Below are 12,479 nucleotides of genomic sequence, written 5' to 3' on the forward strand. Positions count from 1 at the left end.
AAATGAATCATTTTATATATAATACAGAATAAGGCGGCCAGATAAGGTAGTGCTGGAGTTTCACCTACAGAAACATTTAATAAGCGATCACAGCTTCAAGACAAAACAGCTGATGGTCCGCAACATCCAAATTAAACTGGCACCCGCATTAAAGTCTTAATGTAAGACATCCAAAGTCAAAATATGTCATACAGTGACCATGCTACATGCTTATGTAAGTCCAAGGTCTTAGTTCACTCATTTAACTGAGCACCTACTATATGTGGGGCATGGAGGCAAATGAGCAGAACAGTTCCTAGCAGCAAGCATCAATTAATCATATAAACTGATTATATTTAGCTTATTACATCAAAACTGTTTTATTTAGCTGTAAGTACAAGCAAAAAACAGGAGGTGGGGAAGTTTTCAGAATATCTGTTTTCAGAGTGCTTTTTAGGGGAAGGAAAACTTTTAAGAATGTCATATTCTAACGCAGTGGTGTTTGACCCTGGCTATGCACAAGACTCACCAGGACATCTTTAAAAATAAAAATAAAAAAAGATGTTCCTGGGTCCCAAAGTCACCCATCTTCATTCTCTAACCCATCCCCATTCACATATGGAACTGGTCTGGGAGAGGGTCTAGAAGCACATTACCCCTCACCCCCAAAGCCACCCTCAGGTGATTCTGACCTACAGCAAGGGTTAAGCACTTCTGTTTTAGATGATCATTATTTCAAAGTATAAATACGCCTTAATGCTACTAGAATCCTCAGAACTTCAAGGCTTTTGTTTGATTCACTGTTTGCTATCAGTCAGGCTTTTTTCAGACAACTCTGTAAAGGTAAAAGTTAACTCTGGAGAAAACTGACAGCAAGAAAATAAATTTTGTAGGTAGAAGTGTGGATAAGGATATTAATCTGTTTTGTATCTAATTTGCAAACCTTACTTCACCATTCCTTCTTTCAGTGATTAGAATACTTCAGTGTTTCCGAGTCCTGTGACTAGCTTTACTATCCTAGCTTTACTCTGTCATAAGTTCTTTGACAGGTCTTTACTTTTAAGAAAAAAAAAATGAGACAGAATATCTAGCACAGCAAAGAAGAAAACTTGCAGACAGATTCTACAACAAAAGAAAGAGAAAGTTTCCCCTCAATCCTCAAATAATGAGCAGAGTGACAAACCAGACAGTAACAAGAACCATACGGAATCAGGAAGAGGCAGAGGGAAGGCCACTGGGCTTCTCTGATGGCCCCAAGAACAGGAAAACCTCCCAATTTCCAATGGAACCTCTGTGGCATGCTTGTCTGAGAACAGCGGCCTCACTAGGAACGGTCTGAAGGATGAGGGACAGAAGAGGTACTGGAGCAGTCCAGGCTAGGTACACTCAAAAGCAACACTGCTTGGAGGAAAACTGCTGGGAGCAGAATCCAAACTGGGCAGAACGGGGTGATGGAAGCAAAGACAAGAGAGAAGCAGAGTAGAAGACCCAGATCTCAGAAAGCACGAGGCCACTTTCAAAACCACCTAGTGAACCAGCACAGAAGGGGCACTAGAGTCATGAAGCTGAAAAGGCAGGCCTGATCCGCTCCCCCAACACCAAGGGAAACGGACTGCCACTTACAAACGAGCAACACAAGAATATGAATCCCATTTCTCTACAGTGCAAGGTAAAAAAATGACAGGAGCTACGAAAGAACATAAAACTCAGAAACTAGGTGATTGGAGAATGGAAGATTTGAAATGAGGAGTTCTCAGAACAAGGAAAGAGCTAGAAATCAGTGAAAAATTATTTTGGAATGAAAAAGTACAACAATTAATGCATTAAGAAGAGAAATGAGATGACTTAAAAAATAAGACATAAAGACTAAGGTTTTGTTATGAGAGACAGAAGACGCATGTTCACACTGACATGAACATGCAAGTGCTCACGGCATACCACGGACACCACCTGAGAATCTATTCGACTCCAGAGCAGGGGTCAGCACAATTTTCCTGTGAAAGGTCAGAAGGTCAACATTTCCCGCCTTACAGGTCCCTGCTACAACTGCTGGGTGCCGGTGCTGCAGTGTTCACGAAGGTCTCAGACACCACAGAAACGGATGGGATGGCCTGACGAGGCTTGTGGGCCACAGTGTGCTGATCCCTGGACTACAGGATGAGCTTCAGAAATCACAAAACGAGAAGGGGCTCCACATGAGGACTGGTGCTCAGCATTAAATGTACATTCACCCCTAGAACTAAGATGAATTCATGGTTATCAGGGTGTATAGTACAGCTTGTAATGGCTAAATGCTCTCACCTGTCAACACAAAAATTATTTTTTTAAATGGAGAAAATGGTGAGGGTACACGAAAAGTAAAATAAGTTCACTTATTGCCTAAAATGCAGTTACTATGAGTCAAGCACATTACTTCAAGTCAAGAGAGAAGGAGGAGAGGAAAAAGAAGTGCTAGTTGAATACAATAGTGCTCATCAGCATAAACCAATCTATAGTAGCCCCAAAGAGAGTTTCCAAGCATTATTAAGGTATCAATATAACGATAACCATTGGTACAAAACCATAAACCTTCCTAAATATCAAAATATATACCAAACTAAAACACAAACTTACAAATACAACATAATGAAAGGCAGTATGCCAAGGTTTATCTAAGAAAGTGGGATACTGTATTTATACATATATATGTATTTTATATGCAATTGCTTATAATTCTTAGCAATTAAAAATAACAAAAACCAAGTAAGATGATGGCATAATTATATGTAACAAGGAAGTAGTCGAAAGGATATGCCAACATTTTCAAGTGTGCACTGGGTGTCGGTTTACCACAGATCATGCATGTGACCCATGGGCAACAGGTGACTTGCAGACAAATTGTGTGGCTTGCATGTTTTTTTAAGAAAAAAATTATGATTCAACATTCAGTCAATCAGTGTCCTGGTGCTCTTCCTTCTACCCTGTCCCCCTCCCACTGGCCTCCTTCCTCTGCACTGATTACAGCCTGTCTCCTCAGGCATTTGTGTTTATGATGACTAGTTAGAGCCTGATATTGTTTTGAGGATGATTTTCCCCTTATTCCTAACAAATAAGTAGAACAGCACAAAGAGGGTGTTGTCTATAAATGAATATTATTCAGTTTTGCACTTAAACATACAAAATAATCCCCAACCCCAAACCAGCACTCATTATTTTCAAAGCACAAAAATAAAAGTCAGCAAGGCTTACCTTCAGATCAAGGCTGCTAAGGCTTACAACATCATCATCTTTCTCTCTCCGTTTTCTTTTCTGTAAGAAAAAGATTTCATTCTCAAATAGAAGGAATGCATGTTTCCTCCATTAAACAAAGAAAAATCACTTAAATAAAGTTAAGCCCTTAGCTGTATTAACAAGAACATTATTTTGAAGAGGGACACTCATAAATTGTCTCTGAAACATACACTGTCTAAATAGTAACCCCTACTGTGAAGTGATTCCACCCTATTTAAAAAAACTTACTTATGTAAAGTTTTTCAGAACAGAACTCTTATTTAAGTCCAGGGCTGTCGTACTTGTTAGAGAAAAAAGTAAAATATGTTCTATACACAAAGAACACATTATTTATTCTATAGTGGGGGGGTCTTCACTAGAAAAACATCCTCTTCTCAAGGCCCAAAGTAATTAAGACTTGTTGCCTAAGGCAGGATTTACCAACTGGAACCTGTATAGCCAGGTCCCTAGAGTATTTTCCAGTATCGTTCATCACCTTTAGTCGGCTCTGCTGGCAACAGTCATGGCAAAACTGTGTACCTATATATCATTTTTGGTTCTGAATCAATATGGAATAAGCACCCATAAGCAACACTTCATTCTTCCACATCTGAAAGTCACTTTCCAGATGACTTGTGACATAGCCTAGTTCTTATGAACTCTTAAAAGTGACCAGCCAGGGCGCCTTCCAGTTCCTGGCCCCACAATGAGGAGAAACTGCTGGGAATCGAATCAAAATAGAGCAGGACAGGAATAAGGAGAAAAGGAAAGGCAAAGTCCAGCTAGACATGGGGAAAGAAGTAACAAGCTAGGAGGTCTCAGAAAGCCATCAGTAACAACCACCAGGGAGAGGAGACCTTATTTAGCAAGTGGTGCTGGGAAAACTGGCTGACCGCATGCAGAATAATGAAACAGGACTCCTACCTATTACCGTAGACGAAAATCAACTCTAAATGGATCAAAGACCTAAATGTAAAACCTCAAACTTTAAGAATCTTAGAAGAAAACGCAGGACACGCTCTGATGCACATTGGAGTAGGCAACCAATTCGTGATCAAATCCAAAAGCATATGCCATAAAAGATAAGGTAGACAAGTGGAACCTCGTTAAGCTGAAAAGCTTTTGCATAGCAAAAGTAACAATCAAGAAAGCAAAGAGACAACCCACAGAAAGGGATAAAATATTTGCTAATTATGTATCTGACAAGGGCCTAACATCCAGGATCTACAAGGAACTCAAAAAAGCTGAAAGGAAAAAACAAACAGCCCTATTTAAAAATGGGTAGAGGACATGAATAGACAATTCTCAAAAGAAGAAATACGAGCAGCTGACAGATACATGAGAAAATGCTCAGCCTCACTCACCATCAGAAAAAGGCAAATCAAAACCATACTGAAATACCACCTTACCCCAGTAAGGATGGCCATCATTAATTAAAAAACAGATGCTGGCGCGGGTGCAGAGAAAAGGGGATGGTTCTACACTGCTGGTGGGAGTGCAAACTAGTCCAAACTCCACGGAAAATAGTGTGGTGATATCTAAAGGAACTAGAAATTCAACATCCATATGATCCAGCAATCCCCTTCCTGGGAATTAACCCAGAGGAACACAAATTGTTCCACAAAAAAGGCACCTGCATGTTTACTGCCACACCGTTCACAATAGCAAAAACATGGAACCAACCCCACTGCACAACAAAAGCCGACTGGATAAAGAAAAAATGTGGTACATATACATGGTGGACTATTATACAGCCACGAAGAAGGGCAAGATCATGGACTTCTCAGCAAATTGAATGGAACTGGAGACAACCATTCTTAGAGACCTACCAAAGAACCGAATAGCACATGTCACTCTTAAGTGGGACCTGAACATTAAATCACAGTAACACAAGGATGGGATTGGTAGTCCCTGGACACTGCCAGGGAAGGGGCGGGCGTGGCGGTATGTAACAGCACAAGGTGTATCTAATCTTAAACCAGAGGAAGTGAGGACCAGTTGGAGGCCCAAACTACACCTGCACATATATTACATATGTCCCTAATCCTGACTTGCACCCCACATCTTTATAATAAAATAAAGCTTAAAAAAAAGCAAGCTACCCCAAAAAACAACACAGAGGGAGTTCTGTAAAGTTAGAAAAGCTATCCGAACCAAGCTTCCATGTAAAGTTGAGGAAGACTAATCTAAATGAAAATAAACAGAAAATCCTCAAAGTCAAATCCTACACAATATTGCTCTAAGAAAAAACAGAATAAGAAACAGAATACCAGCTTCTTAGGAAATGAATGCACGTAAGGGGGAAATGCTCAAAGAAGCTGAACAAAACTATAACATACTATTTCAAATTGAACTAAAAGATGTTAAGAAAATGATGTAAGACATGAAAGAACAATATATATCAGAAATTAAAAAAAAAGGGCTGGGCTTGGTGGCAGCCTGTAATCCCAGCACTTTGGGAGATCAAGACGAGTGGATTGCCTGAGCCCATGGGTTCAAGACCCACCCGGGCAACTTGGCAAGACCTCGCCTCTACAATAAATCAAAAATTAGCTGGGCGCGGTAGCGTACATCTGTAGTTCCGGCTACTTGGAAGGCTGAGGTGGCCGTGAAAGTGCCATTGCACTACAGCCTGGGTGACAGAGGGACTCCAACTCAAGAAAAAAAAAAAAAAAAAAAGGAAAAAATGAAAAATGTGGTGACAGAGGTCAAGAAATCTTTATCGATCCCAAAGTCATATCCAAAAGATGAAGAAAAATATGAGTATGATTCCAGTTTTGAAAAGCCAACTAACCAAAACCTCTGTGTATACGTGTCTGTCTGTGAGCCGGTGTATTAATAAATAATAATATGAGTAAAATATACAGGGATGCATATGGTATTGTTGACATGGTTAGAGAAAAAGCTGAAGATAAAATTTTTAAAAAGTTTTAATTTTTGTTTGTTTTTTAAAATATAGATACGAAGTCTTGCTGTGTTGCCCAAGCTGGTCTCGAACTCCTGGGCTCAAGCAATACTCCTGCCTCAGCCTTTCAAAGTGCTGGGATTATAGGCATGAGCCACTGCGCCCAGCCTTGTTTTTTATGTGTGTCTCTTATTCCATCTGGAATTAAGTTTTGTATGTGGGAGGCATGAAGTGGGACAGTCAACTGCCCCACCCCAACACCACTGTTCCAAGTCCCATTCTCTCCTCATGCCCGGAACACAGTAAGTTCTTATAGACATGTGGGTCAGCTTGAGTTCTCTATCCTGTTCCACTGTTCTATTTATCTATCCCTGTTCCCAAATCCCACTGTGCCTTAATAGTTAACACTATTATAGTTAACCTGCATAACTTAATAGTTAACTTGCATACTGCTTTCACTGCTCTGGGCCCTCTACTCTTCAATATGAATTGTAGAATAAGATCTGTTAGACTCTAATGGGCTTTCTATTAAAACTGCACTGAATTTATGGGGTCATTTGCAGAGAATTGACATTGTTATGACACTGACTCCTTCCTGACATGAATATGGTCTCTCTCTCCATTTAGTTAGGTCTATGTTCTTCATTAGTGCATTCTAATTTTCCCCATAGAGGCCTCATCTCTTTTCATGGATTTATTCCTGGTTTTAAAAAATTGTTCCCATTTCAATAAGAGGGTCTTTAAAAATTATATTTGGTTGTTTACTGCTAGCTTATATACATTCTATTGATTTTTTAAAAAAATAATGATTCTTATAGCCAGTAGTCTACATTTATTAGTTCAATAACTGCTATTAATATTCTTTTAGAAAGTCTATGTAGACAATCATATTGGTTATAAGTAATGAAATCACACTGTCTCTTACTTTCTAATTTGTATAAGACTTGTTTTTCTTATACAAAGAAGTTGAATAACGACTGTATTATTGGCTTATTGTGCTGCCAAACAGACATGGAGACAGCTGGCTTTTTTCCTAAATAAGATAATATTTCTAACATTTTGTCATTATATGTGTGTTATTTTTAGTAGGTCTCAGGCTAAGGAAAGTCTCCATCATTCCCACTTTGCTGAGAGTTTTATTGTGATTGGGTGTTGATTTTACTTGTTTTTTTGTACGTGTGTGGCATACCTTTCCTTCTATTTTCTCTGGCTTACTTTGCTGTTCTTTTTCTAACCTCTTGAGTTGAATGCTGAGTTCAAGAATTTTTGCTCTTTGATAAATTTATCAGAAGTTCAAATATTTTTACTGGTAAGTTTGGACAATCAAAAGTATGGAGACCCTTCTCTACTAAAGTTTTTTTTGTTTAAGTGTAGGTTCATCAACCTGTGAGGAAAAGAGATCAAGATGGAAAATGTTTTAAAGGAATAATGTAGAACCACATTAAAATCATGAGACTCTTGCTAAGAATCCCTTACAGGCCAAATAATTTATATAACACTGCAGAATAATTGGTTTAACACTGCAGAAATATCAAACAGGAATGCCCAACAGAAACACATACTAAATATAAAAGAACAGAATACAAGCTAAATATGCATTGCTGAATCCATAAGAACATCAAACATACACACAGGTAAATTTGGCAAACTAGAAACAATCATTATGTCTTTCAAATAAGAAAAACATAAAAATCATGATCTATTTGCACATACTTTATTTATGTATGTATTAGGAGCTAATAAGCTTTAAGTACAAAAAGAATCAATCTGCTGTCACTCACCCAAAATTAAATGCCTCTTAAAATCTTGCTGTAAAAATAATGTTAGTCCCTCTATTCTGAGATGAATAATAGCAGAAAATAATTCATTAATTATATATTGTCTGCAATGAAGTATTTCTATATCTTCCAATCAAGAAATAAAATTCTACTGGAGAATGTACATAAAAATACCTTCATGTTTCGTAAAATATACTCTTAAATTCAACATTGGTAGGACTAAGAAAGGATTGGATAGAGTTAAAGATTAATAGATGTGAGTACTTTGCAAAATGTTTTATATTTATTTGAAATAAAAATTTCTTCCATCTTGTTAGCAGAAAAGGACTAAACTAGGCTGCCAAGGATGGCTACAGAAATTCTGGGCCTCAAGATACTCAGAAATACAGACCACTGAGTTGTACACCAGACTGAAAGATAACCCAGGAATTAATTATATCCAAAGTCTTGAAATTTAACTCCCAATGTCTACTCACCAAAGTGAAGTCCCAGTGGGGGCCAGGTGTTAGAAATGTGAAGGAACTACCTCTCCGAAGGGAATATCTGTTAATAGAAAAGCCAAACAATAAATAGTGACTTTAATATATGAAAGTACTAGACAGATAAAGGGCAATCTTTTCCATAGTTTCAAAACTGGTGAAAGTAGTCTAAACTGGTGAAAGAAGTCTAAAGTAGTGAAAGTATGTTTCTAAAACATAAACCATTATGTTTCTAAAATATATACCTTTCTCACAAAATATGTAGAAAATCACAAAGCACAGCTAGCACAGGAGATAAAAAGTTTATACACTGTATTCATTGTTAATCACTTCAGATGTAAATAAGTGTAGAATGAACACAGTTAGGCAAGGACCACAACAGGAGAATATAGGCTATTTATTCAGAGCTTGCTGTTGCAAGGGAGTCAGCTCCCAGTCTTTGCATCTCGAAAGAGACTCAAGGCAAGGTAGAGGAGCAAGAGGCTTGAGAGGGGAAAAAAGGCTCACGTGTGGCCTGATGGGAAGCTCCTGGTGTGTGCTAGTGGCAGGCAGAGCAACTAGAAGCGGGGGATCCTACTGGATTGGTTCTGGGAACATATTTGGCTTTCTCCGGTTGGTTTTTTGGTTTGTTTGCTTGTTTTTAGAAAGCAGGATTTATTGAGAGGACAGAAAAGCTCCCACAGTCAGAGGAGACCCGAGGGGGCTGCCCTCTCTGGTTGGTTTTAAATTGGAAGCAGGACAAAAAATAGGAAGCTGGCAGTTATTTATAAATACTGGCCATTTAAGGTCAATTGTCACAGAAGTTATTATTTAGTTTCTTGGATTGCCAGGTTACTGTCTGGTTGTACATTTGGACTCTCATTCTTGATCATCATGGTCTTTGTTCACCATAAGGTATAAAACATCACTGATTAATGTCTTTCCTGCAAAAATGTACATACAAGTTTAAATTAAATACAAGGGCTTCTGTAGTTTTTTTAAGCTAACTATAAAGCAGAAATTAATGCGTAACTATCTAATTTTTTCCCCCTAGCCCTGATTTGAAACTCATTTATTTATATTTTCCAAGAACACAAAGAAAAATGGCTATAAGTAAAAAGAGGTCAGGTAGGCTTTACAGAAGATTTAATACTTAAATAATTCTAGGTATTACTGAATCTGAAAGAGAAATAGCAATTAGCAAAGCATTAAGGTGAAGTGAAGAGTTACATTCAGGAATCTGCGAGTACCAAAAGAAATAAGAAAGGGCTAGATCATAATGAAAGGCCTCATTACACTCAGAGAGCATGAACTTGATTTTGATTATGTGTGGCAGCTACTGATTCTAAGAATAGGAGGATGGACTGGAAGAAGGCAAGACTGCTTAGAAAGACTAGTGAGTGCAGATCCAACACTGCTTACAACAAATGATCAGGGCTATGACAACAGTAACAAGTTAGGGAGGAAGAGTTGATGCCAGAGAGGGTTCAATGACAAAACTGTCAGGACAAACATTTCTTTTTCTCCCTATACCTGGGCAATTACTACCAAGGTTCTTAATGTGGGGAAGGATGATGCCACTAACATAAATTAGAAATAGGTGCAAAAAGAGCTTAGGCCATTTAAAGCAAACATTTCTTAAATAATTATTTGGGAAAGATCAAAACACAGTTAAGACTCACTACTCACGGAGCTCAATTTTTTTTTTTTTTTGGAGGGCCTCTTTACCTGTCTTATACCTGAAAGGAAGTGTTCACTGAATATTTTAAGCGCCTCTGTGAGTAGCTCTTTGTAATGTATATTTGCATTAAGTTGCAAAATAACTTAAGGAAGTGATTATCCCACCTTTTCTTGTCACTGTAACAATAAAGGACATAGCTTTAAAAAAAGTTCTTTTTATAAAACACTGGAACAAGGTATTTAAGCTAAACAAAAAAGCCTTCTGAAATAAATGATAATTCATATTACAAAATATGTAGGTATAATATTATGAACAAACAGTAAAAGATTATGGGGAAGACACAACCTCTTTACCATATGAATCACAGATCACACTTTTATTTTTATTTTTTTTTAAAGAAAAACCCTACATTTATAAATACTGGAGGCAATTTGAATACGGTAAAATATGGTATGACACACTTATGTAAAAATAAACCATTAGAAATACATATTATTGTTCACATGCAAGTTGAGTGATGTGAAAGGAAATGCTAATTATACTTTTCACTTGCAATAAACGAAAAAATATTTAAGCAAAAGTGGAAGGCTTACTAATTAACTCAGCTCTTAAATGATATATAAATTCAAATATGTTATTTTAGAACGTTTTAAACTATAATTATATGTAAACTAATATACTTCAAATCAAAAGCTAAAAGTACATAACTTAGTTCTGGTATTCTATATAATAAGAGAGCAAAAATTATAAAATGATAGTTGAAAGGACAAAAGGTAACAACTTTTTTACTGTAGCTTGGCAAAGTTTTAGGTTTACCTACAACATTAGTTTCTTTAGGAATACTGTGAGGTGAATAGATACATCATTCTATTTTCTAGAAGACACATGCAGGCAAATAAATGTTAAATTTCTTAGCTTAGGCTGGGCTCAGTGACTCAGCCTGTAATCCCAGTGCTTTGGGAAGCCGAGGCTGTGGATTGCCTGAGCCTGCGGGTTCGAGACCTGCCCGGGCAACTTGGAAAGACCTCATCTCTACAATTAATAACACCAGTTGTGGTAGTGTGCGTCTGTAGTTCTGGTTGCTTGGAAGGCTGAGGTGGAAGGATTGCTGGAACCCAGCGGGTCAAGTCTGTACTGGCCGGGAGTATACCACTGCACTCCAGTTGGGTGATGGAGTAAGACTCCAACTGGAGGTTTGGCTGATGTGTTGTCTCTTCATTTCCCAGGGTTCTTTCCTTTGCTCCAGACAGGTGATCAGGTCTGGTTTAGAAACAGTAAGTCCTAGAAAAACCAGATTTCTGTGTTTCTCTAACATCACATATTCCTGTACAATATCCACTGAGTGGGGTCCAGAAACACCCATTCCTCTTGAGCGAATTCTATGGTCACATCCTTGAATGTCAACAGCCCCTGAGAATCAGCCATTTTTTTCTTTTCCTCTTACTTCTCTGGGATTTCTTCTCATGTGAGCCTATCTTATCAAGTCACACCCTCTCGAATACTCATCATCTCCCGTATTCTGGGTGTCCAGGCATCCCCCCTACGGACTTCCCAGGACCTGCTGTTCACAGGACAACAGCGACTGAAGTGAAAACACGCAGTTCTCTCTCCAGATCACACTTTTAAAAAACATTGCTCTAGGAAAGTGTTATTGAATATTATGTGGTTAAATAGAGCCATCAGTGGGCACTGGGTTGAGAAGTAACCATTCTGACTTCTCACAAGATTATTTTTAATCTAATGCAAATATACACTATAAAGCGATATTCACAGAGGCACTAAAAATATTCAGTGAATACGTTCTTTCAGGTATAAGACAAGTACAAGGGAGAATGACAAAACCAAAGTTATCAATTTCTTTATTCCCTAGAAATGACTGTACTGGCCTCAGAATGAATATGATATCTGAAAGCTGGAAAGAAAAATAGCTCTTAGAATTTTTAAAAGGTAACAAGCTGGAAAAACATTTCCAATTGGATAGTAAGATTCTTTCCAGCACTACCTGTAATCAGCTTTACAATAATGCTATTTTTTTCCCATTTCAATAACAAGTTCCTATTTATTTTGAATACCCATGGAAAAAAAGGAACCCAAAAAAACAAACTGTGCCCAGAAAGCATGTGAGACAATGCCAACTTTCACAAATCTTGGAAAGATATACACTCATTTTTCACAGGGGTCAGACTCAAAATGTAATAGCTATTTTAAATCCTGTGGGGAAAAAAATTTCGATTCCATAAAACATTGAGATCACAAGTATTTTTTCCAGAAGATACACAGGACAGCCTATTTAAAGGGAGGTTTGAAGGCTGAAATGTAGAGCAAGAGTGGCAATACTTCATCTTTTCAAGAACTTCTGTCGATAGAGCCAATTTTTTTTATATCCAAATAATTATAACATTTAAGGCATAAAATAAACTAATATGTTA

General features: G+C 37.7%; 1 protein-coding gene across 2 annotated transcripts in view; it reads right to left on the minus strand.

Moving 5' to 3' along the window:
- Positions 1 to 8,456, minus strand: part of NET1 (neuroepithelial cell transforming 1) — a 33,106-nt gene extending 24,650 nt beyond the window's left edge. The window contains exons 1-2 of one of the 2 annotated variants that reach the window (XM_008051631.2): positions 8,388 to 8,450; positions 3,208 to 3,267 (exon numbers count right to left, since the gene is read on the minus strand). The gene's annotated coding sequence lies outside the window, so the exon portion shown is untranslated. Of the gene's footprint in view, positions 1 to 3,207; positions 3,268 to 8,387 lie in introns of both variants that reach the window. The other variant, XM_021709105.1, reaches the window with a different exon arrangement.
- Between the last annotated feature and the right edge of the window lie 4,023 nt (positions 8,457 to 12,479).

The sequence above is a fragment of the Carlito syrichta genome, unplaced genomic scaffold (assembly GCF_000164805.1).
Source record: "Carlito syrichta isolate Samal-C Ts95f unplaced genomic scaffold, Tarsius_syrichta-2.0.1 Scaffold66888, whole genome shotgun sequence".
NCBI classification, from domain to species: Eukaryota; Metazoa; Chordata; class Mammalia; order Primates; family Tarsiidae; genus Carlito; species Carlito syrichta.